Raw genomic sequence first — 14,343 nt, forward strand, 5'->3', positions numbered from 1 at the left:
ATGTCCGGAAGTTGAAATCTCCCATAAGGACAAGGGCTACTGATCCAGAAATTTATCCTAATTGCTTACAGAATAATTCATCAGTGCTTACATTCTGGCTGGGCAATCAGTAGTAGACACCCACTACAACATCTCCTTTGTTTTCCATCCCCCTAATCTTCACCTAGAGGCTCTCAACGACATCATCACTAACTGTAAGGGCTGTACAAGCAAACCTCTCCCTTATATATAGCACAACACTGCCACCTTGCCTGCCCTGCCTGTACCTCCTGAACAGCCTGTAGCCCTCCAACCCAGCACTCCAACTGTGGGACTAATTCCACCAAGTCTTGCTAATACCAATGATTTCATAGTTCTAGGTACTAACCAATGCTTCCAGTTCATCCTGTTTGTTTCTCATACTGCATGTGTTGGCATACAAGCATTTCAGATACGGTCCTGAGCCCTCCGTGCTTCCAGGAGCAGTGCAAGTGTTCCCGCTAGCATCGCCACCCTGAGGCGATGCCATGCCAACCTTTGGCTTACTTACTGCAATCCTATTGGTATCCCCTTCCCCCATCGATACTAGTTTAAAGCTCTCTTGATCGGTCCCACCAGCTTACACCCAAAGACGTGTTTTCCCCATCGGGACAGGTGGATCCCATCAGACCCCAGCATACCTTGTGTCTCGAAGGCTCTTCCATGGTTTAAAAACTCAAGGTTTGGGCAGAGGCACCAGTCCTGGAGCCAGGTATTGATATCCTGGGCTCTCCTATTTCTTCCAAAGTCTCCCCCCATTACTGGGAGGATTGAGGAAAGCACGGCCTATGCTCCTGAATTTTTTAGCATTCTTCCCAAGGCTCTGAAATGTCTTTTGATCGACCTCAGACTTTTTGTTGTGACATCATTAGTACCCATGTGAAAGAGCAGGAATGGATAGTAGTCTGAAGGTTGTACTAAGCTTTTCAGTCTTGTGGTGACGTCCTTAATTCAGACCTGCCCACTGCCATGCACCTGCCTGCTGCCATGCTGTCACTGCTTGCTCTTCTTGTGCCTGCAAATAGAGCTTTCATGAGGACCTGTTCTATAATTTTTCCCAGGAACTAAAGTGGAACTGATTGGACTATGGTTTTCTGAATCTTCCTTTTCACCTCTTTTTGTAGATGGATATAATATTTGTCACTTTTTTAGTCGGTTGGGACTTCTTTTTATCTTCATGAACTTTCACAGGGGATAGAGAGAAATTTATAATTCAAAGACTTTTTCATTAACCTTTTGTTTTAAAAATAGTTTGTCATAATTTTGAAGACTATAGTCCATAACAAGGTGAAGAAATTTGGCAAAAATAAATAGTACTCTAAGATCAAAATAAATGTGAATCTTTGTAATTTGGATACCTACATTAAATTATTTTGTTCTGAAATGCTTCTATTTTCTACTGCTAGATGTTCTGATTTTACTTTCTTCAGTACCAGCATTTAGAAATACATACCTTATATGAATAAATACTTTATTTAAATTTAACAGTTATGAATGAATATAACAGTAAATTTTACAAGAAATTTTTATAACAAAATAAAGTATTATTTAGAGCATTTATTTATACACATGTTGTATCACACATTCAAGGAGAAATTCAGAGAGTGTAATAGTTTATGCTTCCATCCTTTGTATGAGTGTTCTCATGAACCCTTAATGTGACGGGCAAAGATAATGTAATGAATGTCTTATTGCACTTGGAAGACCATCAAAAAAAGTAACTGACATAATATTTTGTTCCAGGTGGGAGTAAAAAGCAACTGCTTTCCTGGCCCTTTACAACCTAGTTAAGAATTTGACTGGCAGAATGTTGGCACCAGCTGTGGAAGAGCTGATCAGCCTCAACTCCAAGTAAGCGAAGCCTTATGCATTCGGAGGTTCATTTCAGACTAAAGTTATAAAGCCTGCTGATTTCTAACAACAAACATAAATTAAAAATGCAGTTTCTAAGACACTGTAAAGCACTTTGGTTTCCCACGTTGTGGAATTCAATTCCTCATTTAAACACATCTTTAAATCAGTATGTAACTTCATCTCTTCATACTGTTATTTTGCAAATTTAATGACATCACATTCTGATTCTTCTTCCTTTGTAAACAATTGAAAGCACTCACTTAAAGTAATGAAAAATTGTATAAAACGTAAATACAAAACATGAACATATATGCATATATTCAATGATCAAGAAAATATAGATAGATAGTAATCTGTTTGATGTAGGAGACAAACCGGTGAAAAAAATGTAAAGAACATTATTTGGGTGCTAATTAAACAGACCTTCCTTCCTACTGCATTTCTGTTGTGGTTTAACCCCAGTCAGCAACTACGCACCGCGCAGCCGTTTCCCCCTTCCCCCTCCCAGTGGGGTGAGGAGGAGGAAAGGAAAAAAAAAAAGTAAAACTCGTGGGTTGAGATAAGAACAGTTTAATAACTAAAGTAAAATATAATACTGACAATAGTAATAATGAAATATAATAATAATAATAGTAATGAAAAGGAACATAACAAAAAAAGGAAGGGGGGGGGGGGAGAAAAAAAACCAGTGATGCACAATGCAATTGCTCACCACCCGCTGACCAATGCCCAGTTAGTTCCCAAGCCGCGATCCATGCCTCCTGGCCAACTCCCCCCAGTTTATATACTGGGCATGACGTTCCATGGTATGGAATACCCCTTTGGCTAGTTCGGGTCAGCTGCCCTGGCTATGCTCCCTCCCAGCTTCTTGCACACCTGCTTGCTGGCAGAGCATGGGAAACTGAAAAGTCCTTGGCTTAAGATAAGCGCTACAACAACTAAAACATCAGCGTGTTATCAACATCATTCTCACACTAAATCCAAAACACAGCACTGTACCAGCTACTAAGAAGAGAGTTAACTCTGTCCCAGCCGAAACCAGGACAATTTCTCATGGAACAAAACATGAGAGACAATTGTGGATGAAGGACAGAGTCAGAAGCCTTGGTTGTCCAAAGATGGTCTCTGAGGGGGTCCCACAAGTTATCCTTCACATGCTAGGAGCTAAGGTGACAGCCGTGCTAAAGCCACAAAGTACAGGAATTATACACATACATAAAAAGAATCTGCAGAGAACTTCTTAATGGAAATATGTGGAAAGCACCAGCTGTATTAAAGCACACCTCTCATCCCTGTAGTCTTAGTTTTTTATTATTCATTAACTCCAGTATCTCAGTTCAACTTTTAGAATATTTTATTTCCTCTGGTATTCTTTCCTGGTAAATGTAAAAAAAAAATCTATTTTTCTATAGCTGGTAGGAGCTCACAGAGAAGACAAAGGCAGGATCGTTTTCAGTTTGTCAGATCTGCTTTTTACTCACAGTATAACACAGTATAATTTCTCAGTGAAAGTCTATTTTCCTCTTTGAACAACTGCTAAGAAAACTGGAGGATACTAGCCTAGGAAAAGGAGAAAAGGGAGAGAGGGAAAAAAAGAAGAAGAAAGAGAGAGGTGGTCAGGGTGGAGTATCAGTAAAAGATGTTAATGTATCAGAGAGACAGGCAAAATATGATATTGTAAAAAAATTTGAATCTCTGAAAACATGCTAGTGTCACCGCACAATAAATTATTAGGTCACATTATTACAATAGTTGACAGTTTGAAATTTGCTCAAAATGTTTATTTTTAGAGCTATTTGCATAGAGACAGTCTAATAGAGGAGCCAAATTCCTCTCAGTGGCTGTGTTAATCTTGGATCGCCAATTGCTTTACTGATTATTAGAAATGCTGATGAAGTTGAATGGATGCTTTCTCTTCTTTGGTCACTGCTAGCCAAACCAAGCTAGACTATGACTTATATACAGCATTTGCTACATAAAATAAAAGAACTAGGACTCTTCAGAAGTTCTCAAATGTGTTGAATAAAATGTGTTAATCTTCTTTAAGAGTTCTTTTTAGATCAGGCATAGAGGGGAAAGAAACTTAATGTAGCATATTCTTGATTCAAACTGAGAATAATGTTTATGTAAGCAGTTATTTTTCTTTTAAAACTTTCAACTAGGAATTTTACTCTCTATGAGTGTTTGATGTGTGACTCAAAATTTTCTGGAAGAGTAAGAACATTACTTCAGCAATTTGGTGATTGATAGCTGCATTTAGGAAACACCTCTGTTAATTGTAGGCAGCTTATTTTCTCCAAATCTCTATTACTCTTTGAAAGCAAAAAAGCCTGCAGCCTAAAGGGAGTTTATTAGTGGTTACTGATAAAGATGAAGCCCAGCGATGCTTTAAAGTAAAAAAAAAAAATAAGACACTGCAAAAGGGAGTTCTTTGTTATTATCCAATTGCTGGTGAGAGGAAACAACTCATAAGCAAGATCGCATCTGCTTTAGACAGACTGTGGCATTTTAGATAGAACATGAGTAACTGTAAAGTTTGGATGCAATAAAGAGAACAAACCTTGAGCCGTACCGAATCTTAATTCTTCTGATTTTCTATGTCATAGATATATCATAGACTATATCATAAACTTACGACTAGTCACAAGATATGACTTTCTACGGCATCCTAGGAGAAACTAGAAAGGGAAAAGGTCTTTGAGTTATCTTCTAACAGTAGTGCTCCTTTTGTGGCAAGACCTCTGTTAAAAGCTGCATTTGCCACCACTCCTTATGTTTAATGCAGGCCTTTTGAGATAAGCAACCTGTAGCAGACAGAAACAGCTGAAAAATGGATAAAAGTCATCAGGTTTCTTGGGATGAATTGACAGGAAGTAGAATCCTAAAACAGAAGACAGTGAGAACCATGCTATACCAAAAGATCATATTTATGCACAGTATGCGGTAGAGCTGCCTTGATTTCTGCATGAAATCTAGAACAGCTCCTAAGTGTTAACAATAATTCCCCCAATTTTTTTTTTTTTTATATCTTTGCCAACAACCAGTCATGAATGGGATACATATCTAGAGAGGGGAGATCTCAGGCAGGAGATCTCAGGCTAGAAAATAATTACCTTGTTGGCCCTACTGAGTCTAAAGAGGATGACTGTGACTATTGCCTCAGTATCCTGGACACTGCTGGGCTTGCTTAATATACATAGATTTTCCAGTTGCCAACTTATTGGGTTTTGTTAACCTTTTGTGGTTGCTTGTGAATAGAGCAGGTGTTTTTGTGTTAGAAGTGAACTATTAGAGACAACTAGTTTTCTTCTGTTTTCTGGCACAAATCAGCAATCTTTAGATTTTTAGAAGGCAACCCTAAATTACTAAACCTGGAAAGGTTTGCTACTGACAACAGTTTGTGGAAGAATATTTCTTTTAGAATTCATAGTTTTGTTGTCTATTTAAAGCAGAATACTTTTTATAGTTGTTTACCCAGTATTTCAATATTATGAGGTCGGACAAAGAAATCAAGGGTTGTTCTAATTCTCAAGCAGAAAAAAAGTTCTGCTGCGTAGATGCTTGGATATTAAGCAGAAGCAATGTGGGGATATATTGGAGGTTGTCTATTTCTTCACTCACGTATAAGGTGAAATTAGCACCAACACTTTGATATCAACACACTATATTTTATTGGATGTTTCATCCATTCTGTTTACAACATCTTGTTAAAATTCTATGTCTCACAAACTCATCTTATGATCAAAGAAGCTATCTAAGTGTCCTGGTTTTGGCTGGGATAGAGTTAATTTTCTTCTTAGTAGCTGGTACAGTGCTGTGTTTTGGATTTAGTGTGAGAATGATGTTGATAACACACTAGTTAGTTGTTGCTAAGTAGCGCTTATCTTAAGCCAAGGACTTTTCAGTCTCCCATGCTCTGCCAGCAAGCAGGTGTGCAAGAAGCTGGGAGGGAGCAGAGCCGGGGCAGCTGACCTGAACTAGCCAAAGAGGTATTCCATACCATAGAACATCATGCTCAGTATATAAACAGGGGGGAGTTGGCCAGGAGGGGCGGATCACTGCTCGGGCATCAGTCAGCAGGTGGTAAGCAATTGCATTGTGCATCACTGGGTTTTTCCTTGGGTTTTATTTCTTTTTTCTTTTTTTTTTCCTTCTCCTTTTTTTGTTATATTCCTTTTCATCATCATCATTATTATTATTATTATATTTTTATTATTATTTTTAGTATTACATTTTATTTTACTTTAGTAATTAAACTGTTCTTATCTCAACCCATGAGTTTTACTTTTTTCCAATTCTCCTCCCCATCCCGCTGGGAGGAGGGACGGGGAAATGGCTGCGCAGTGCTTAGTTGCTGGCTGGGGTTAAACCATGACACTAATCTAGCAGCGTACAAGCAATTTCAAGCTTCTCAACAGTGCTGAGCACTCTGCTGTGTTTTATGCAACGTGCTAAGCTAAAGAAATATCCCAGTAATGTTTGAAGAAGGAAGAACCTTTTGTCAACAAATTTCACATTAAAAGAAGAGAGTCTTAGGCAGCAGACATTTTCAAAATGTTTAGTTGATTGACACTTGTTTGGCACTTTACATATTGAGAAATGACTTCTTATCCAAGAGGTGTATTTATGTGGCATACCAGATGACCAATATTTCTGAAGTGGGAAAAGATGCTATGAAATCATTAGAGTTAATAAGCATAGTGATGGAAAAAAACAGACCTCAATATTGTGAGGTGGAATGTGAATGGTGTGCACATCCCTTTGAGGTCCTCGTCACTTACAGTAGTTTTATTTTACTTATTTCTTATTTCAAAACAAAATTATAAATTTAGAAATATCACAATAATCATGTAAGGCAGGTAAGTAGCATCTTATCTTTTTAACAGCTGCTATGTAAACTGTAGCACAGAGGTTGGTCTAGATCACAGACATAATATTTAACAAGTACAGGAAAATCAGATCCGTGCAAATCATGCCTATCCAATGTGATGGCCTTGATGAGAAGACCATAGACAGGCAAAGATGTGTATACTTGATCACCCTGACTTCAGAAAGTCCTTTGACGCAGCTTTCATAGTATCTTTGCTGCCAGGTTGGTGATATGTGAACCAGATAAGCAGTCAACCATGTGGGTTGAAAATGGCCTGGACTGCTGGCCTTACTGTGTCATGATCCATAATATGAAGCCCAATTAGTGACCAGAAAGCAGTAGTTTCTCTCAGGGAGCAATACCAGTAGCAATATTGTTTAATGTTCTTCATTAATGGCCTGAATGATGGTAAAGATTTCATTCTCATCATGCTTGCAGATGTCACAAAATGTTCATGGAGCGGTCAATCTGCTAGAGGGCAGGGCTGCTGCTCAGAGAAATTATCTGACAGGAACCCCATGAAGGTGAAGGCAAAGTCCTGCATCTGGGAGGTAACAGTAGAAGCCGAGGCTGACCAGCTGAGGAGTAGCTCTGCAGTAATGGCGCTGGGAGCTCTGGGGGACACTAGGCTGGCCCCAAGGCAGCAGTGCACCCAGGCACTGGTACACAGTGCTGGATGCAGCACAGTCCCACATCCCGGACTGCATTAGCAAGAGTGCTGCCAGCATCTGGGGAAGGGATCCTGCACTGCTGTTCAGTACCTGTGAGATAGCATCTGGCATGCTGTGCACAGCTTTGGGCACCTCAGTATGAGACAGGCACTGATGTAATGGAGATAGTCCTGACCAATGTGGTCTGGGGATAGAGGACAGGGTGTCCAAGGACAGGCTGTAGGGGCTGGGCTTGTTGAGCTTGGGGAAGGGACGGTTTGGGGGGGAGGAGAGGACTTACTGGTACGTACAGCTACTTGATCGTAGGATGTAGAGGAGGCAGAGCCAGACTTTTCCCAGAGGTGTGCAGAGGAAGTATAAGAGGCAACAAACACAAGCTGTAACACATAAAATTTTGACTAAAAATAATGAAAAAAGATTACTGTGATGGTAAGCAGGTTGCCCAGAAAGACTGTGGAATCTCCATTCTTGAAAATACTCAAAACCTGACTGGCCATCGTCCAGAGCAATGTGCTTTAATTGGATGTGCTTTGCACAGAGGGGTTGGACTAGATGACATCCAGAGATCTTCTCTATAGATTAAATCATTCTCTAGTTTTGTGACTGCAAACACTAAATAAAACACCAAAAGAATGTATATTCAGAGGCTTGACCTTTATTCAAGAAGTGCGTGTCCATGAGAATCTGTCAACTAGTGTCTGTTCCCTGTCCTTTTCAGAGATTCAGCCCAGATTAGAATTATGGAATTTACCCATTGAAAGAGGAATAAAGTTATTTAGAGACACCTCCTTACTGTAACATATGGACCTCTTTTTATTCTGGATGTCAGGATAATCTTCTTGAGGAAAAGTATGAAAAGTAAGTGAAATGGTCAGAAATTCAGACTAGAATGTGGACATGCTGCATATTGTTACAGACTGCAGCTAAGTGCACCCCAGATTCATCTTTACATTGGTATATATTCAGTACATACCTTTCAAATTGTTCCCTGGCATGTGGTGAAAAACTTTTACAGAAAAAATAGAGTGGGCTGACTAAATTGTTTAAGATTTGGAAACCATTTATATCCTCTGCAATACAAAAGTATTAGATGAACAGTGAGCATGTTAATTTATATAGTTCACAAGTATTTCCAGTGAGCAAAGTGCAAGAGCTAAAGCAAAAGGTTATTTTAGATTACAAATAAAATGTGTTTATATTAATCAATTTAGCTTAACACTTCCAATCTCAATGACAACAAATAAATCCCAGTAAAATGAAGGTTATAAACCCAAGAACTGTTACGGTTCATGTTACAACAGTTTGAAATACCCTGACACCAGAACACTTTTGTGCTGGTCTCTTTCTAGGCCGTCTTTGTCCCAGTGCTAGCAAATAAAAGGCAAGGGAAGGAAACACTACTGTATTCGTTTTACCTTTGGGAACCAAGCCACACCAAAGTGAGCATTTGACATCACAAGTCTGGTGTTAAGCCAGAAATGGAACCTGTTTATCTTGACCCCTGCTCCAGGGCTTCAGCTTTCATCTTGAAGAAAGGTTAAAGCTTTGCATCTGGATAACATCAGGATCAGATTTTCAAAAGCTTTTAGTAGCCCCATTGGATGAGGTCTTCTATTCTTTCCCCAGAGAGCACTTACCTGATTATCAACTGATTATCCCTGATTTTAATACATACTGAAGGTCAAGGTTAATATTTTTGCAGCTTTCCTGAAGTCCTGTGTGATGGCAAAATTCGTCAAGGTAGAATTGGTTATGATTTGTCTCTTAATCTTATAATCTCTTATAATTGTTCCATTTATGTGTGTGAAGATAATCAGACTTTAGAGACACACAGAACCGACAGTTCCCTTAGACACAGGAAAAGAGAAACCATGTATGCACTGATGACTTCTCTCTGGCTTGATTAAGGTTGTAAACAAGGGCAAGAAAGAAGCTTAACCCTTCTGTCTCCCTATTTCTTAGCCCTTTGAATAAGCAGGTAGTGAGTATGGGCAATAGCTCCTGTTGCCAGTTTTGGAGCTGTTACTTACATGATATTCTCTGCAGGGTAAGAAGTTCTATTTCCTGTTTGGTCATCAATAATAAGATTTAAAGTTATATATAGACAAAACAGCAAACCAATTCCCATTAAGCATGATGAAAATCTTGTCTGGAGCTCTTAAACTACGGATTGTGAAAGTATTAAAATTGAGGCTTGGCAGCATTTTACATAACTTTTAAAGAATCTTCTGAATAGTACCGTGTTTATGTAAATAACATATTCTTGAAAGCGTTTGAAACCAAAACATCTACAAAGACAGAATTTTAAGTGCTTTTGCATTGCTGATAGTTAATAGTAACTATACTGTAAGTGTGACAGACATACAAACTACTAAATAAATGAAGCAATCTAAGAGCAGACCAAACAGCAATGGTATGTGAATATAGTAATCTTTTCTAGCATACCAGTATCATTACCAAACATGTAGGAGCCTGACAACTTCTATTTTCATAAGTCCTGTGGAGTGGAACTACTCTCCTCTTTATGCAAATGCAAAATTGAGGTGCAGAAAGAGCAATTAATTTCCCCAATGTTATATAGGGAATATATGGAAAGCTAGGGAGATGCTTCCCAAATCCTAGATTAGGGTCTTGAAAATGAAGCTGTCCTTTGTGAAGGGCTGTCTGTAATACAGAAAACAAGTAGTCCAAGATCATTACTTTCAATTTCACATACAAACTTTTGTATTTAAAAAGGGCAAGAAAACTTTGGAAATAATTTATTGAAATGGGAATATAGTTTATTTGTCATATTGTACAGACTGGCACCAGAAGATTAACATGTCTGTATTTCATATGACACACATCACAAGAGGATTACTGAGGAATTTGCTATATATTTTAAGTCAGGTAGTATCCCTGACTGATTTCCAGTTTGGTTTTTTTTTATGAATTTGGGCAGATCTCTATCTGTTCACACTAAGTTGATCTCAGAAGAGGTTTGTGCAGACATGTCAGTCCGCTTGCATGAAAGTCTCCTCCATCTAGAATGAAACACTCCACTTCTTTGAAATTGTCTACTCAATTTAACACTGTGAATAGTATGAACATCACTCCTAATTTGAAATAATATGCAGTACATAGACAAGGGCTATATAGTTTGTTATTTAAGTATACCGATATGTATGATAACCTCTGATATAGAACATGCACACCATGTCAGCTAAAACTAACATTAAAGTAATCGTATTTTGTTTTTAAAGTTGCAGCCCAGAATGTATTTTCTACATGTAAGTAAATATATATTTCCCTATATAAAGGTTGCTTCAGTTTTCATCTTATAAACCCCTGATTTCAGCTACTTTTCACTTGCCAAACTTAAGCATTCAAGCTGACAGTTTTCATGCAAAGTTGTTTGCCTTGAGTCGAATATTAAAGCTGCAGCTAAAACTGCAGTCATTTCCTAGGTGAAGCTTGGAAAAAATATATTGTTTTGTCCATGATTTTTTAAAAATATACAGCTTTTCCTCGATATAAGCTATTACTTCTGTCACTGGAAAACAGAGTGATATTTGACAAGGCCGTGGTTTGTTGTTGCTTCAATTCTTAGCACAGGCTGCCACATTTTGCAAAGTGATTTGCCTCTGAAAATCTCTGTGTACGTGTTCTCTGTAAAAACTGTTTAAAGTTTTTATCTGCATGGAGGATACCCCAATATCCAACTGCTGCTACATGTGGCTGTGCAGCCTTTATGTCTGTGTGCTAAGGTGACAAGGATTATACAGTCAAAGTCTTGTTAAGGGTGAAAAGATAACACGCTTTATTTCTAAAGCCAATAATTTATTATTAGTGTAATGAAAATATTGACAGTCTAAATAAAATACTGTTATTAGTCCAGATCTAATTACTACACAGCAGGAAAGAAAGCAAGTTTGCTGATGATACCAAACTGGGAAGTGCTATTGGCTCTCTTGAGGGACAGGAGGCTGTGTAGAGGGATCTAGATAGATTGGCTATGGGCTATACGGCTATGCCAATAGCCAACATGGCTGTTGGCATTGGGCTACGACTAAATTAACAAGTTGAAATGCCATATTCTGCACCTGGGACAGAGTACCACCGGGCGCATGTCTAAACTGGGAGAGGAGTGGCTGGAGAGCAGCCCTGCAGAAAGGGATCTGGGGGTGCTGGTTGACAGCAGGCTCAGTGTGAGTCAGCAGTGTGCCCTGGCAGCCAAGAGGGCAAATCGCATCCTGGGGTGCATCAAACACAGCATAACCAGCCAGTCAAAAGAAGTGATTATCCCGCTGTATTCAGCGTTGGTGTGGCCTCACCTTGGGCATTGTCTGCTGTTCTGGGCCCCACAATTTAAGAAGGATGTTAAGGTCCTTGAATGCATCTGGAGGAGGGCAACAAAGCTGGTGAAAGGGCTGGAAGGCATGTCCTATGAGGAGCGGCTAAGGACTTTGGGCTTGTCTAGTTTGGAGAAAAGGAGGCTGAGAGGCCACCTCATTGCTCTCTGCAGCTTCCTGAGGAGGGGAGGGGGGGAGGGAGGTGCTGACCTCTTCTCCCTTGTATCCAGTGACAGGATGCATGGGAATGGTTCAAAGCTGTGCCAGGGGAGGTTTACACTGGACATTAGGAAGCATTTCTTTACCGAGAGGGTGGTCAAATTGGAACAGGCTTCCTAAAGAGGTGGTCGATGCCCCATGCCTGTCAGTGTTTGAGAGGCGTTTGGATAATGCCCTCAATAACATGCTTTAACTTTTGTTCAGCCCTGAATTGGTCAGGCAGTTGGACTAGATGATCATTGTAGGTCCCTTCCGACTGAAATATTCTGTTCTGTTCTGTTCTGTTCTGTTCTGTTCTATTCTATTCTATTCCATTCCATTCCATTCCGTTCCGTTCCATTCCATTCTATTCCTTTCTAAAAAGTAAATTAAAAAAATAATATTATTAAAGGAGAGGTCTCCATAATAACAAGTCAGTTAAAACTGCTGTGCACACCCTCCTAGTATCTACCCCTTTTCTCTTTCACTGCTCCTCTAGGTACTAAGATTGGTGATTTCAGTCTGGAGTGGGAGGGAAGGTATGGTGAGCAGTCAGCATCCTGACTCCTTTGATGGAATGAGTATGATGTTGAGGTAGAAAGTTTCTTCCTACTCAATCTAGGATTTACTTGGCATCATTTTTGCATTTCCTAAAACTCTCTTCACTTTGCTATCTCTTCATTGGCCTGTTAGTCCATATTACATCTGAATTGACTGTACAGCATGTGCTATCCATATGTTGAGAATATGTTCTTCAGGCTCTTTGCAACTCATGATTGCTACAGGTCTGCACTTCTTTAACTGAACCTTGGTGAGTTGTTCATAACTGTAGGGTCTCCAGTACCAGACTGGGGCTCTTTTCTTGTCACTTACTGCCTGTGCTCCTCTACGCTCCATCACGTACCCCATTTCCAAGGCCTCTGCTTTTGTACTAGAAAACACTCTTGACCAAATCATTATGTTAAAGCCATAGACGTTTCTATACAGAATATCTACTTGTTATTGCTACCTATTTAAAATTATGATTATACACTACAAAAACAAAAACAAATACCCCAAACCAAAACCTCAATATAAAACAAGTCAGGCATAGCCAGGTGGTCATGAGAAAAAAATTATATCTAAACAAGTTAAAATACAGCTTCAGGCAGGTCAAGGCAGTTTCAGACAAAGTAAGCCCAAAGTGAGCTTGTGCAAAGTGAGCACAAAGCCTATGATCTGCTACTAACAATAGTGAAACTTTTATTTACTGCACTACCGTGAGCAGTGCTTGATCTGTAAGTGCTTGTCCTATTTACTAAAGACTGATACAGCATTAGTGCTGAAATTGAGAGAGAAATGGTCTTCTCTATGCCGCCAGTGTTCTCTATCTGGTTTTTAGATAATGTAGAACGAAGAGTTGGTAACAAAATTCTATCATAAAGTTTTAGCTATTCATTAAATGGGTATTATGTCTTCCATTAATTGCTTAGATATGAGGCTTAAAAATGTCAGAACTGATACAAATAGCAAAATGAAGGCATTTAAAGCATTTTTAAAAGTTTTAATTTGTCGACTTATCCATATTTACTGTGAGAGGGAGTGATGCTTTCCTTTATCTCTGAAGAACTCTGTTTATGTGTGATTAGGTTTTATATTTTGCATATACTCTCCTGTAAGTTTTCTGTAATGTGTTTTGTCAAAATTCAGAGGCAAATGTTTAATCAGAAGCATGTGCTAATTTGTTTACTCTGAATGTAACAGCAGTCACAAAAATTATGTTATTTTCATCTAAATATGCTGGAATAAAATATATGTCACTTGTACCAAAATGGCTTGAATTTTTTGGAACAGAAAATAAGAAGAAACATTCTTGTGTCTGCACCTCATCTTTCTACAGCTCCTTGACCCCAAAATTAAAATAAATAAATGAGGAAATATAAAATTGACACTCTCTTAAAGATATTAGATTTCTTCTTTCTTTCCTTTCTGGTATTGATTTTTATTTTCATATATAAACAAATATATTACCCATAGAAGTATACCTGCTGACTGAATTATTTCTGAAGAAAAGTTTAGTTAGCTTCCTTTGCTGTGCAATGTTTGCAGTAATTCGTAGGAAAGAACTTTTGAGTTCATTTTTAACATTACTAATCAAACATGCAAGCAAACATTGTACAAGAACAACTCTCCCTATGTTTTATCTCAGATCAGTCTTAAAAATTCCCAAACCATTGTCGTTTGATGCTGTATTTCTTTTTTTTTAAAGCAATTTAAATCTGACTTACTCTTCTCTAATAAATCATTAGCATTCAAATAGTGTCATCAGATTGGCAAGCAGCCTACATGCACACAAACACATCATTGCTTACTACAGCAAAAGTCACATTTAAACATTCACTGTTTCAAAGCATATTAGCAG

Source organism: Gymnogyps californianus, chromosome Z, assembly GCF_018139145.2.
Source record: "Gymnogyps californianus isolate 813 chromosome Z, ASM1813914v2, whole genome shotgun sequence".
NCBI lineage: Eukaryota > Metazoa > Chordata > Aves > Accipitriformes > Cathartidae > Gymnogyps > Gymnogyps californianus.